The 16,111-nt window shown below is 41.4% G+C and overlaps 1 protein-coding gene across 10 annotated transcripts in view; it reads right to left on the bottom strand.

Annotated features, from left to right (window-relative positions):
* The window catches only part of LOC140719799 (homeobox-containing protein 1-like), a 67,537-nt gene extending 61,111 nt beyond the window's left edge, over nucleotides 1–6,426 (bottom strand). For 7 of the 10 annotated variants that reach the window (XM_073034686.1, XM_073034685.1, XM_073034680.1 and 4 more), the window contains exon 1: nucleotides 5,972–6,108. The gene's annotated coding sequence lies outside the window, so the exon portion shown is untranslated. Of the gene's footprint in view, nucleotides 1–5,758; nucleotides 5,854–5,971; nucleotides 6,109–6,239 lie in introns of those variants that run through there. The other 3 variants (XM_073034682.1, XM_073034681.1, XM_073034684.1) reach the window with 3 other exon arrangements.
* Nucleotides 6,427–16,111: the final 9,685 nt, after the last annotated feature.

Genomic DNA, 16,111 nt, shown 5'->3' on the forward strand with positions numbered 1-16,111 from the left:
TTAAGACCTACAAGTATCTGGGAGTACAGTTAGACGAGAAGCTTGACTGGACTGCCAACACAGATGCCTTGTGCAGGAAGGCACAGAGTCGAATGTACTTCCTAAGAAGGTTGGCGTCATTCAATGTCTGCAGTGAGATGCTGAAGATGTTCTATAGGTCAGTTGTGGAGAGCGCCCTCTTCTTTGTGGTGGCGTGTTGGGGAGGAAGCATTAAGAAGAGGGACGCCTCACGTCTTAATAAGCTGGTAAGGAAGGCGGGCTCTGTCGTGGGCAAAGGACTGGAGAGTTTAACATCGGTAGCTGAGCGAAGGGCGCTGAGTAGGCTACGGTCAATTATGGATAACTCTGAACATCCTCTACATAGCACCATCCAGAGACAGAGAAGCAGTTTCAGTGACAGGTTACTATCAATGCAATGCTCCTCAGACAGGATGAAGAGGTCAATACTCCCCAATGCCATTAGGCTTTACAATTCTACCTCCAGGACTTAAGAACTTTTTAAAAGCTATTAATGCTTTTTGAGACGGTGATTTAGATGCATATCATTTTTTTTTACTGAGTTAAGTATTGTATGTAATTAGTTTTGCTACAGCAAGTGTATGGGACATTGGAAAAAAAGTTGAATTTCCCCATGGGGATGAATAAAGTATCTATCTATCTATCTAGTTAGAAACTGTTCAGCAACAGCCTCCTGCCCCAATTAAGTGGCATAATGTTCTACATAAATGAAGGAATTTTCAACCATTTTCTCTCTCTCTCCGTCTTGTTTTATGGCAGTTGACACCCAGCTTAATGGTGCATTACTGCCTCCTTCTGTTCCGGAGTATGCGATGGACTCACATTCTAAATCCCTTCACCCAATCGCACACATACCCTAACCTACACTTTATCCTCCCCATCCTAGTACCCTATTTCTGTTTATCCATCATATCCTATAAAAAACCCCTGTACTCAAGAAAGCTAAAAATACCCTGACCTGTATTCTCTCACCCATGCCCAGCAAACCTTTTAATGTGAATTCCTGCACCCCCAATTCCCTTAGATTAATTCTCATCATCTCTCTCTGTATCCCATACTTCCTGCAACTCAGAACTACATGTTCTACTGACTCCTCTTCCTGACATTCCGCACACAATCCTGTCTGGTGTTTCCCTATCAATTTCAATGTTTGGTTCAGTGCACAGTGCCCCAGCCTTAACCTAGTACACATAATTTCCTCTCTTCTGTATCTACTTCCTACCCTAGTACCTGCAACACTTTTTTGTATTTGATATAAGTGCCTCCCTTTCCCCTCCCTGTCCCATCTTTCTTGCCACATTTGGTTAATTTTTTCCCTAGATTACACACTTAACCTCTGCTTTACTGATACTAATGTGCATTTCTATATTTTCTTTCTTTATTACCCTCTTTGCCAACTCATCCACCCTCTCATTGCCCTTCACCCCTACATGAGCTGGAACCCATAGAAATTTAACCTGACCTCCCTGATTTGCAACTCTTGTGACTGACTGAAGGACTTCATGAAGTACATCTTGCCGGCTGTTTGAGTGAGAAGACCTTAAACTTGCTAGTACTGAAGACGAATCTGAGCATATCAATGCTTTGACTAGTTTAGTTATCTCCACCCAACGCAACGCAACCAACACTGCCATCATCTCCACTGTATACACCGCTAACTTATCAGATGTTCTTCTGCTGATTGCAATTGCTTTTGCTGGTATAGCCACCCCAAACCCTGTCACTCCTGTCTCAGGTTCCTTAGCACCATCTGTATAGACCTGAGTATAATCACTATACTTTTCCATCACATGACAGTTAAATGCACTTACCAAATCAGTTTTATACTTTCCTTTCCTTTTTACCTCTAACAAATGCCAGTCTACATCAGGCCATACCAGCTTCCATGGAGCTACAACCGGATAAACTACTGAAAGACTTATCCTTAGATCAAACACTCCACATGATCTAGCAATATCCTTCCCTACCCGACTACAGTTTTCCCTCTGAAACCTCCCATTTTCCCAGGACTCCTGCAACACTCCTTAAGCAGGGTGAGAATCATTGTGTCCCTGTAAATTAACCCAGTAGTTTGCCATCAATTGCATCCTTCTTAATTCCAAAGGCATTATTCCCATTTCTACCTGCAGGGCTGATACTGGTGATGTTTTAAAAGCCCCACTGCACACTCTCAAAACCTGAGCCTGAATCACATCCAGTTTCCTTATAAGAGACCTAGCTGCTGATCCATATACTACACTTCCATCATCCAACACAGATCTTACTAAAGCCACATACATTCTCTTTAATGCTGAACAACTTGCTCCCCATTCCCTACCAGTCAAACATCTCATCACGTTTATTACTTTTTTACATTTCTCCTCAACTTTCCTGATATGGTCTGCCCATGTTAATCGTGAATCAAATATAACTCCCAGAAATTTAAATGATCCAACCCTTTCTAATTCAATCCCATACATCCTTAATTTCTTCCCTACTTCAATTCTTTTCCTAGTGAAAAATACAGTTTGAGTTTTTTCCACTGAAAATCTACATCCCCAATCATAACCTCACTCTACCACTTCATCAGTTGCTCCTTGTAGTTTCCTGATTATATACTCCATGTTCCTGCCTCTTTTCCACAAGGCCCCATCATCTGCAAACAGTGACCTACCTATATCCACTGGTACCAGCCATTTTCTCAATTAGATTTTGATCTTTACGAGTTGTCCCAAATAAGCAGCTGCCCCGATTAACTGATAGCCCAATTAAGCAGAATCCACAGTATACTTGTTTGCAAATTACTTCAATCAGGAGAAAGATAACAATGAATTAAATTGTCTCTTAAAACTTTCCAAAGGGTTTTTTGTCCTGAAGAATCCACTTTCATATCCCCAAATGCTAACTTATTACCAGGAATAGAACCCAACTTTTCCAACAGAACACTATCTAAAAGAGATATATTTCACTGACTAAATGCAACTGCACAGAACAACTGGCAGATATTTTCTGATTTTCACAGCAAAACTATTTAAAGCAATTTCCATATCATTATTCAATGCTATTTCTGACAGAAAGGAACAAACCAGGAACTCCCTGTGTGCAAAAGCTCCAGCCCAAATCTATGACTTCTTCGTTTGCCTCTGACTCATCAAAAACACCTGATATTTTGCTGATAAAACATAGCAACTTCTACATAATGGCATTTCTAACAGAGTAAAACATCCTATTAACATTTCTGTAATATTAATCAAACAAAAATCCTAAGGCTTAAAGAAATACTAAGATAGATGACCAAAAGTCATCTGAAAGAGGAATATTTTGAGGAGACAGTTGTAGAGGAGGTATTTAAGAAATTAATTCCAGAACTTTTTCCAGTAATCTTATGAGCCAAATGTTAGCAATTTGACAATTATATATACTCATTAGACTTGACTAATTTATTTTCTTGTGGCTACTCAATAAATCCAATAACTTTTCTTTGTCTTGTTGGTCTTCCCTCTTACTGTGTGACACCTCTCTGTCCTTTTATTTGGGAGAGCCTGTAGTATGTTGAATTGTTGGGTGAATGATTAGTTTTTTCATTCATGGTATGAATGATCATGGTTTTTTTCTCGAGGGCTTTGCTATTGCTTGATTGGTAGGTGCTGATGCTTTTTTTTTAGCTGAAATAAGTAGGTGGGGGGGTCGTTGCTTTGCAGCTGCTTCTGCATGGGAGGGGGCAGTAGGGAGCTTTTGACTTTAACGTTTTTACTATCACTCATTCTCTGGGGCACTCTTCTGTTTTTGTGCACGCCTGAACAAGAATTTCAGGTTGTATATTGTATACATTCTCTGATATTAAATGGAAGTATTGATTCTTTTATGGTTATTGGATTTATTGAGTATGCCCATAAGAAAATGAATTTCAAGGTTGTATATAGTGACATACATGTACTCTGATAATAAACTTACTTTGAATTTTGGCTATCTTCCAACAAAATAATAATCAATGCCCTTACATATGTGTCTTAAACTGTGCTATTCATTGTACAGGGTACAACATCTTAGAAACCAACTCCAGCACAATTTGTTTGTCCAGAATTCTGCTTAAATTACAGTAAGTATATTGAAAATCAGAAGTTAAAATTCACATTGGTCAAATATAATTTAAGGATTATGTTCGAGACCTTTCATGAGTCCTGATGAAGTGCCTCAGCCCAAAATGTCATCTTTACGTAGATGCTGTCTGCCCTGCTGCGCTCCTCCAGCATTTTGCATTTCTCACTCTGGATTTCCAGCATCTGCAGAATCTCGTGTCTAATTTATGTTTATTTTTATGCATTAACTTTTGACATCTGTGACTCCATGGTGCAATACATCCAAACCCTGTCACCCGATCCAGACCACTCCACATCAATGACCCCGTGCAGTAGGCAAAAAGGAGTTATTATTCATTTCAAATTAGTTAATTATCTTTGGTAGCCTGATTATAAAAGCACTCACATTTGTTCTCTTTTCTGCACATTCCTGCAGGTTATCAACATTAAACACAAAGTTCTGACACCTTAATGTTAACTTCCCTTTTGCTCTTTCCAAACAGAATCCATACGGTAATCGTTTAACTTAACATAAAGCTATAATTCTCTCCCATCTCTAGTTATTTGAGAACAACTACTAAAATATTTATTTTCCTTCAAATATACTGAAGGAGACTTTATTGTGTTTTATTGTTTAAATATTCTAACTTCATTTTGAGTATAAAACAGATTAGATTTAGTTGATATCTAGTCCAATTCAATGTACTGTTTTATTGCAAAACAATAATAAGACCCAATCTCAACCTACTTATGAATGAAAGGTTTGAACATTCTAACAAAACTCAAGGAGAAAAACTAAAAGCAACTTATTTTATGTAATATAAAGTTAACTGAAGTCCTTAGATGACAGTCTCCAAATCAGAATTTGTTTAAGTACTTAATTATTGTAATTGAGATGGCAACTGGCTTTAAATGGATTAGTAACATTGTAGAAATAATGGTGAAAGCAGTTATTAAACTTCAGTAATATGAAAGAAATCCAAGTGTTTAAATTAAAGATGCTTTTTGTGTACTCAAGAGCTAACTTTAATGAGTATTCATGATTGCTTTTAAAATGGTCTGAAACAACACAGTGATTTTATACGAGTGATAGAACCAACCTACTCAAATATCGCACACTGCAGATCTAAAGAATTGCATCTCAAAGATCTGAAACTCTGCTACAGCTTTCACCATTTATGTGGGAAGGGGGAAGGATACCCTATCGACCACAATGGATTTCAACACTTTGTATTTTAATCTAGCTTCATTCATTTCGTGTCCCATCACCCATTTTGCTTCAAACGTGTAATCTCTTGAAACGGAGCCAAATGTTAATTAAAAATATGCAACAGACCATGTAACCTTTCGGGTATTCTTTAGCATGGTTGTGCGGAATATTCAGAAAAATCGCAACTCCGCACAAGACATCGAGATATTTAACTTTTACTCTGCCCTGTATTCTGTTGATGGCGAATATGATTTCAGGAATAAAAATAGTTAAGCAAAATAATTTTAAAAAGCGATTGAAAGAGCCAGATGTTGAAAGGATGAAAACTGTAAACAAGACAGGGACACTATAAATCGTCAAGCGAGCAAAGGATCTAGGTTCTTACTGTACAAAGATTGTTTTATTACAGTTCAGTACACAATAGTGTACAGTGAGGAAAAATATCCCAACATTACACAAAAGATCTACTTACGTTTAAAGTGCTTGTAAACTCCGCGCAGGGGAATCCCTTTGGATTCCATACAGAGTATTGTTATCTTGAAAACTAGCGACCAAAACACTGCAAATAACGTGGCTCCCGTCATTAAAAAGAACTCCCATGTCGGAAGAGCTATCGGTCAAGAAGCCTCCTCCTCCTCCTCCTCCCCCCCCCAGCCCGGATCCTGCAGTTTGGGTTGGAACTCACCGGTGTCCTGCTGCCTGGAGCCCGGCGATCCGTTCCTTACGGCCAGAGCTCCGAGTCACACGAAAGCCCGACCGCCTGCTCCATCATTCGCCATGACAGATCGTGAGGAGCTCTCACCTCTGACCTCTCACCTCCCCCCTCCTCCTCCTCGCCCACAGTCTCTGCCCCTCCTCCTCCTCCCCCCGCGCGCGCGCGCCCACGCGAGGCCCGGTCGCGCGCCCGGCCCGCAGCCGCGCGCTCATTGATGTCACCGCCTCATTTAAAATACCTCAGAGCCCGAACGCCGACGGCTCCCGAGTCTGAGTCGCTGATTAAAATTGATCGGGCTCTTAACGCATTGACACCGATTACAATGCATACGCATCCTCCAGGGCTTTTCGATTGTGCATCTCATTCTAAAAATTCTACATGTGTAAGTATTTTCCGTTATGAGATCTTGATTTAAAAATCCCCCTCGCTGTCAGCCTCTCGATCACGAATTTCGATGTTGGAAGTTATAATGGGAAATTATTAATGTGAACTTGCTGAGCTGCAATTGCGCCCTCTCGTCCGTTGGCGGAACTACAGCGCCACGACTGGCTGGAGGGTGCAACAACAACAGTGACTGAATCACAAGAGTTTTCAAAGGCTTCAAAAGATTTACCTGTTAACAAAGTGTACAACTCTGAAATTCTTCAGTTCTCCTGGTAACCATTAAACCAAGAAAGAAAAGAAAGCACAAACATCAAGCCCCAAATCCCACCTCCCCGCTGAAGAAAAAAGATCAAAACATAATATTTCGGAGTATGAATAGTTTTTATGATAAATGGGAATACTAAAATTGTGAACAGGAGAAAATCTGCAGATGTTGAAAATCAAGGCAATACACACAAAATGCTGGAGGAACTGAACAGGCCAGGCAGCACCTATGGAAAAGATTAAACAGTCAACGTTTTGTGCTGAGACCCTTCATCAGGACTGGAGAAAAGAGATTTGCAGTCAGAATAAGAAGGTGGGGGGAGGAGAGGAAGAACTACAAGGTAGTAGATGATAGGTGAAACCAGGAGAAGAGGAGGGGGTGAAATAAAGAGCTGGAAGTCGAATGGTCCACTCTCCTCTCCTATCAGATTCCTTCCTCTCCAGCCTTTTACCTTTCCCACCCACCTGGCCTCACCTATCACCTTCCAGCTAGTCCTCATTCCCGTCTCTCCAGTTTTTTTATTCCGGCATCATCCCCCTTCCTTTTTTGTCTTAAAGAAGAATCTCATTCTGCAACGCCGACTGTTTATTCATTTCCACAGATGCTGCCTGAGCTGCTGAGTTCCTGAGCTTTGGATTTCCAGCACCTGCAGAATTTCTCGTTTTATGTTTTCTCTTGTTCCAAGTTCTGCCAAAAAATGTAAAACTGAAAGATTAGCTTTGTTACAGATGTTGCCTTGAGTTAACAAAGTAGGACCATCACTTCAGGTCCAACTACAAGCCATACACAAAGATATGATGTTGTAGGAACAAACTGAAAGATCACGCAGAGTTGGTGTTCAAAATAATGGCAATTTATTAAAAACTCTCTCTCATTACCTGCCCTGTTTGGGGCTCCTCCCTGTTCCCTTTCTTCCATGTTCTTCGATCATCTCCAATCAGATTCCCCCTTCTCCAGCCCTTTATCTCTTTCACCACTTGACTTCTCAGCTCTTTTCTTCACCCCTCTCACTTACCAGATCGTACATCTTCCTCCACTTCCTTCCCCCCCCCCCTCCACTGCTCACCTTCTTACTCTGACTTCCCTTCCTTTCCAGTTTCGATGAAGGGACTCGGCCCAAAACGTCGACTCTTTACCCTTTTCCCAAGGTGGCCTGCTGAGTTCCTCCAGCATTTTGTGTGTGTGTGTTGCTTTGGATTTCCAGCTTCTGCAGATTTGCGTGTGTTTATAAAAAACTGGTGTGCAGCAGGAGAACGGCCAAAGCTGATCAGCCTGAGCATAAATTTGGTATAGCTTTTACATTCCCAGTCGATGAGTTTACCAGTAAAACTACATTTTGATAGCAGAATGGTGGCTATAGGAAGTGTCATGGGAGACTTAATTAAGTAACAGACTAGGTCCTGATTACAAAGTAATATGATTGTCCTCAGGTCTAACAGTAAATCCAATATTCTATTTTTAAAAAAACAGGTGCATGTTACAACATAATTAATGAAACTCCTTAAACTTGGACATCATCACTACTGTATTTCACGTCTCTACATCTGGGCTTTGTCTGTGGTTCCCTGTTACTACATTAGCACAAACCACATCACTATTTACTAGTTACTAGTCCTCACTATTATTTCCCCTAAAACAGTTTTGAATACATTTATAGAACGATGTGCTGAGACACATCATCAGAGATGTAACCTGGGGTCATCGGGTGTTTAAAAAGTTTAGAGTGTATACAGTGTACAACCTGAACTTCGTACTCTTCACAGATATCCACTTAACAAGAAACCCTAAAGAATGAATTGTATTGAATTTACTTTATTACTTACATCTTTCATATACATGAGGAGTAAAAATCTTTACGATATGTCTCTGTCTAAATGTGCAATTTATTATAATTTATAATAAATAGTATGTACAACGGATAGTCAATATAACATAGAAATACAGTTGTGCCAGCATGAATTAATCAGTCTGATGGCCAGGTGGGAGAAGCTGTCCCAGAACCTGTTGGTCCTGGCTTTTCTGCTGCGGTATCATTTCCTAGATGGTAGCAGCTGGAACAGTTTGTGGTTTGTGGTTGAGCAACACACACAAAATGCTGGAGGAGCTCAGCAGGCCTGGCAGCGTCTTATGGAAAAGAGTATTGTTAATGTTTCAGGCCAAGACCCTTCATCGGGATTGGAGAAAAAAGAAAGATGAGGAGTCAGAGTAGAAGGTGTGGGGAAAATAATATATTTAAGGAAAGGTGATACACTTCCAAGTCAGGATGGGCTGTGACTTAGAGAGAACCTGCAGGTTGTGGCAAAAAAACACACTGCTGGAGTAACTCAGTGGGTTGAGCAGCATCTGTGGTGGTAGAGGGATAGTTGACATTTCTGGTTGTGCCCCTGACTCCTGATACAGAGTCTAGACGAAAATGACAACTATCACTTTGCCTCCTCAGATACAGTTCAACCCATTAACTTCCTCCAGTACTTTGTTTTTGCTGCCAATCCCAGCACCAGCAGTCTCCTGATCCCGGTATTCCTTTTAGTGTTTGGGATTTACTTTCGAAATAGCCCTTGTGAGTAACCGGAGTGCAATTCGTACCTGATAGACACCATAGTCACGTTGCTCTGGCGTGGAATGAGTAAATGCTTGGAGTTGAGAACGAGTGAAATTCAAGACTGCGTAATTGTGGTTGCTCTCGAATGTTGTTGGAGCCACATTCGTTCAACCAAGTGAATAGTTTCTGTCACACTCTTCAAAGTTCAGAGTATTTATTTATTTACTTACTGAGATACAGTGCAGAATAGGCCCTTCCAGCCCCTCAAGCTGAGAGGTCTAGCAACTCCCAATTTAACCCTAGCCTAATCATGGGACAATTTGCAATGACCGATTACCCTGCCGACCAGTACTTCTTTGGACTGTGGGAGGAAACCCACTCAGTTATGGGGAGAACATACAAACTCCCTTATGGTCAGCAGCGTGATTTGAACCTGGGTCACTGATACAGTACAGCATTGTGCTAAACCGTACACTGCCATGCCGCTCTCAGAGTATGTATACCATATGCAGCCTTGAGATTCACCTTCTTGTAGGCAGCCACAAAACAAAAAAAACACACTAAAAACCCATTAAGAAAACCCACACAACAAAGACCATCAAACACCCAAAGTATGGACAAAAAAAGAAGAATTAAGATAAAAGTAAGTAAACAAATAATACACAGAGCATGAATTGCAGGGTCCCTGGAAGTGAGTTCATAGCTGCAAAGAGAGTCCAGTGCTACATCAGGTCCAGGAGCCTGATACCGATGACATCTGAAGGCACTTGAAAAGTTCCATCAACACTGTCGTCAAAACATCTTAAATATCAGCTGGGAAGATAGAAGAACAACGTCAGTGTGCTAAATGAAGCAAAAACAACAAGCATTGAAGCCTACGTCATCAAGAACCAACTAAGATGGAGCGGTCATGTTGTTTGGATGAAAGACGAATGTCTGCCGAAACAATCTTCTACTCCCAGCTTAAAGAAGGCAAACGTAAAAGGCAACAGAAGAGATCCAAAGACGTCTTAAAAGCCAACATGAAGAAATGTAACATCGACATCAACAATTGGGAAACCAATGCCAAGGACAGGAAACGCTGGCAAGCCATCATCCGAGAAGGAACAGCTACTTTGAAGCCAACAGATGTGCAGAATTAGAAGAAAAGAAAATGGAAAGAGAGGCAGCAACAACCAAAGCCTGATCTGCCATCTGGAACTACCTGTCCTGAATACAGAAGAACTTTCAAAGCCCAGATTGGACTCATAAGCCACTTGAGAGCCCATAAATAGATCAACAGAATGAAGACCATCATTCTCGACCTTGAGGGACTGCACGACGATGATTGCAAGCCATAGCCACGAAGCTCTTGACTCATGCCTTACAAATCCTGGAAAAAAATCAAACAAATCCACATATGTGTAACTCACTGCAGAACTGTAACTTCTATAACTTCGCTCAGCCAGGTCTGCGCTTTCTCTAGGGATCAGGAAAGCAAAAAGGGCCTACGCGGGCAAAATACATGGACACTTCTGTGACACAGGTGACACCAGACGGATGTGGCAGGGAATTAAAGCTCTGACAGACTACAAGATCAGGCAGAAAACTGATGACAGCGATGCCTCTCTTCCTAACAGGCTTAACAAATTCTTTGCACGCTTCGAAGCATCAAACACTACAGCAAGGGGAAGAGCCAGTCCCTTCTTACCATCTGACCAGCCGGCTCCAATCATTGATTCAGAGCAAACACGGAGGACCCTTGCCAGGGTTAACCCACGAAAAGTGGGAGGTCCCGACAACATCCCTGGACATGTGCTCAAGGAATGTGCTGATGTATTAGCAGATGTCCTGACAGACATTTTCAACATCTCCCTTAGTCAAGCCATTGTCCCCAGATGCTTCAAAACCACCACAATCATCCCTGTAGCAAAGAAATCAGTTGTAGCCTGTCTGAATGATTACCGTCCCGTTGCCCTGACCCCCATAGTGATGAAATGTTTTGAACGGCTTGTCAAGCCTCATATCACAGCCAGCCTTCCCTCATGGCTGGATCCTCTACAGTTTGCTTATCGTACAAATCGCTCTACGGAGGACGCAATATCCACCACACTGCACACAGTTCTCTCTCACTTGGACAACAAAGACACTTATGCCAGAATCCTGTACATTGATTTCAGTTCAGCGTTCAATACCATCATCCCACAGAGACTAGTGGAGAAACTGTCGCTGCTTGGCCTTAACACTGCCATGTGTCGCTGGATTCTGGATTTCTTGACAGAGAGACCACAGTCAGTCCGTGTTGGCAGGAACATCTCTGACTCCATCACACTGAGCACTGGATCCCCACAAGGCTGTGTGCTTAGCCCATTGCTGTTTACACTGCTAACACATGACTGTGCAGCCAGATTCAAGGAGAGCCTGATCATTAAATTTGCTGATGATACCACAGTGGTGGGGCTCATCAGCAAAAATGATGAAACAATGTACAAGGAGAAGGTCAAACACCTAGAGAGCTGGTGCAATGACAACAACTTGATGCTTAATGTCACCAAAACCAAGGAGATGATCGTTGATTTCAGACAGTGTCAGCCTGAGCACACACCCTTCAGCATCAGTGGCTCCACAGTGGAAAACATCAAGTTCCTTGGGGTGCAGATCTCGGACAATCTCACCTGGTCCAGGGACACCACTGGGATTGTGAAATGAGCCCAGCAGAGATTGCACTTTTTGAGGAAGCTTAAACAAGCATCACTCCCCACTAACATCTTAACTACATTCTACAGAGGAGTGGTTGAGAGTGTGCTGACCTTTTGCATCACAACCTGGTACTCCAGCTGCAGTGCTGCCGACAAAAAAGCCTTGCAGAGGGTGGTTAGGGGAGCAGAGAAGGTTATTGGGGTCTCCCTACCTTCTGTCCAAGACCTCTTTCAGAGTCGATGCCTCCAGAAGACACGGTACATCATTAAAGACCCCTCACACCCTCTCCATGAACTGTTTGTTCTTCTGCCATCAGGCAAACGTTACAGGAGCATCAAAACTAAAACCACAAGGCTACTAAACAGCTTCCTCCCACAGGCAGTCAGACTGCTAAATAGCTGCTCTACCTGACTCTGCTCTGGACACTTATAACTTGTTTTTAACTGACATGTGGCTGTTGTGTTTTACTATTTATTGTTATGTTTATTATTTAGTGTTGTGTTTGTTATGTTATGATTGCACTGCTCCTGGGAAACGCTGTCTCATTCTGCCCTGCAGAGCTGATGTATGGTTAGAATGACAATAAAGTTTTTGAATCTTGAATACTCAGTTTATGATCCATTCAAAGTTCAAAGTACATTTATTATCAAAGTATGTATACTATATACAATCTTGAAATTCATCTTCCTACAGGCAGCCACGAAAACTAATAAGCCCGATGAAAACACATTAACAAAGACCTTCAAACATCCAAGGTGTGAGCAAAAAGAAGAAATTGTGCGAACAATGAAAGGTAAACACTCGGAACTAAAGTTCATGAAAGTGGGCTCACAGCCACGAGGCCAGTTCATCACAGCTGCCATTCCAGGAGCCGCTTAGCTGCAGGTCACAGCCTCAGTTCAGTGCAGAGACGAGTAAACCTCGCTGAACAGCGAGCTGAATGCTGGCCCGCCCCATTAACTTTCTGATTATTGGTGACACCAGAATGGGAACTCAGCAATATTGAAATTAAAGGGGGGAGATGATCATTGCTTTGCATTTGTGGAGATGGTAATATTACTTACTATTTGTCAGGCTATGCACATTTAGCATATTATTTACGTATTGCTTCACACTGACTACGAAGGCATCCATCATTAAGGACCCCCATTACCCAGGACATGCCCTCTTCTCAGTGCTACCATCAGGGAGGAGGTACAGGAGCCTGAAGGCACACACTCAATGTTTCATTTCCTCCCTTCCGCCATCAGAATTCTGAAAGAACACAAACCCATGAATGTTACCTCACTTTTTTTTGCTCTCTTTTTGTACTACCTCTTAAATTTAATTTAATTTTATATATATATATATATATATATATATATATATATACTTATTGTAAATTATGGCTTTTATTAATATGCATTGCAATGTACTGCTGCCTCAAAACAACAGATTTCATGGCATATGCCGGTGATATTAAACCTGATTTTGAAACCTCTGCAGTAACATACAGGAGTTGAGGTGATTGATGTCAAACAACCACAACCATCTACCTTTCCCGTGAGATATTACTCCAGACTGCAAAGACCTTCCCTCTAGATTTGCTTTGACCTCTTTTAGTACATGCACATCAAATATTCTTTCAATCAGTAATATAAATAAAGCTTGTAATGAAGAGATTATATTTATATATAAGATATTTATATATATATGAAGATATTATATTTATAGCATAAATGTAACCCAATAACACTTAATATTTTGTATTAAATTACTAATACATTTTGAACATTAGGGTTCCAGAAAGAATAATGCAGAAAAAAGTTTTATGACTGTTTTGTGGTTTGGATAATTAACTCAGAATTTCGCAGAAAACCAAGTCTGTATCTAGTGTTGTTCTGCCCAAGACAGGAGTCAACATCATCACTAGTATGTCCCGTGTCATATGATGTGGGCGATCATGGACCCATGACCATGATTGTTCTTGGCAAATTTTGCTACAGAGGTGGTTTGCCATTGCCTTCCTCTGGACAGTGTCCTTACAAGACAAATGACCCCAGCCATTATCAATACTCTTCAGAGATTGTCTGCCTGGCATCAGTGTTTGCATAAGCAGGACTTGTGATATGTACCAGTTGCTCATAGACCATCCACCACCTGCTCCTGTGGCTTCATGCGACCCTGATCGGATGCTACACCTTGCCCAAGAGTGACCTGCAGGCTAGTGGAGGGAAGGAGAACCTTACACCTCCTTTGGTAGAGACGTAGCTCTACCCCGCCACCCAAGACAGGGGTAAACTGCTCAAATTCAGTTTTACTCAATTTATTTGATGTTGTAACAAATGGGAAATGACAGTAGTGTCAGACTATGTGACCATTTTGCCAACATAAAACTTAAATATTTTCCGATCATGAATGTAGAATCCTTCACTATTAACAATTTTGGCATTACCCTTGGCATGAGATGTGTCAATCTAGCTTACAAGATTAAGGTACAAAGCGGATTGTCTGATGGGCCTGGATGGGTTCTGATGACAAGTTCTATCACTCAAAATGCTCTGGGGTTAGTACTCATTCAGAGGTGTTCAGCTGCTATAAGAATCAAACACCATGCTACGTTCTGCCAGTGGATATACTTCACTGGGAATTTCAGGAAATTTGGTATGTCACCAAAGACTCACAAATTTCAACAGATGTACCAAGGAGAGCATTCTAACTGGTTGCAACACCGTCTGGTATTGGGGGGGGGGGGGAAGAGTTACTGCACGGGATCGAAGTAAGCTGCAGAAAGTTGTAAACTCAGTCAGCTCCATCATGGGCACTGGCCTTTGTAGTATCTAGGATATCTTCAAGGAGCGATGACTCAAAAAGGTGGTGTCCATCATTAAGAACCCTCATCACCCAAGTCAAGTCAGGGAGGAGGTACAGAAACCTGAAGGCTCACACTCAACGATTCAGGAACAGCTCCTTCCCCGCTGCCATCTGATTTCTGGATGGACTTTGAACCCATGAACACTACCTCACTACTTCTTATTTCTAATTTTGCACTACTTATTTAAATGAACTATATAATATATATATATATATATATACTTACTGTCATTCACAGTTTTTCTATTATGTATTGCATTGTACTGCTGCTACAAAAACAACAAATTTCACGACATATGCCAGTGATACTAAATCTGATTCTGGATTTAACATCCACTGCTCCACTCCTGGTACACTGCCTCTGAAATGCATTATCAATCTGTTGCAGGAAAGCAGCATTCATCATCAGGGACCCCCACCACCCATGTCATGCTCTCTTCTCACTGGTGCCATCAGGAAAAGGTACAAGAGTCTCAGGACTCACACCACCAGGTTCGGGAACAATTACTACCCCTCAACCATCAGGCTCTTGAACCAGTGGAGATAACTTCACTCAAATTCACTTAGACTCATAGTATCATAGAAAACTACAGGACAGAAACAGGCCCTCTGGCCCATCTAGTCTGTGCCAAATCATTTAAACTGCCTAGTTCCATCGACCACAGTCCTCCATACACCCTCCCATCCATGCACCTATCCAACCTTTTCTTAATCGTTGAAATCAAAACCATATCCATCACTTGTGCTCGCAACTCATTCCACACTCTCATTCACCCTCTGAGTTAATAAGCTTCCCTTCATGTTCCCCTTAAACATTTCACCCTTCACCCATGATCCCTAGATGTAATCTCAGCCAACCTCAGTGGAAAAAGCTACCTTATCTATACCCCTCATAATTTTGTACTCTTACCCCATCATTGAACTGTTCGCATCACCTATGGGCTCACCTTCAACAACTCTTCATCTCATGTTCTTGATATTTATTGTATATTTATTATTATTATTTCTTTTTTTCCTTTTGTATTTGCACAGTTTGTGGTTGTTTGTGCGTCCTGTTGGGTACAATCTCCATTGTTTCTATAATGGTTTTTGGATTTATTGAGTATGCCCAAAAGAAGATCAGTCTCACGGTTGTGTATGGTGACATATACACACTTTGATAATAAATTCACTTTGAACTTTGATATATTCTTGGCAAACGCACCAACCCTGTTCCCCAGTCCTTATTTCAAGCTCACACCAGAAGGAAAACCAATATGCTAGAGAAACGCAGCAGGTTATAGACCAAGAGGAAGGGTACAGAGCAACACACGCACAAAATACTGGAGGAACTCAGCAGGTCAGGCAGCATCTACAGAAATTAATAAATAGTCGACTTTCCAGGCCA

The sequence above is a fragment of the Hemitrygon akajei genome, chromosome 32, assembly GCF_048418815.1.
Source record: "Hemitrygon akajei chromosome 32, sHemAka1.3, whole genome shotgun sequence".
NCBI classification, from domain to species: Eukaryota; Metazoa; Chordata; class Chondrichthyes; order Myliobatiformes; family Dasyatidae; genus Hemitrygon; species Hemitrygon akajei.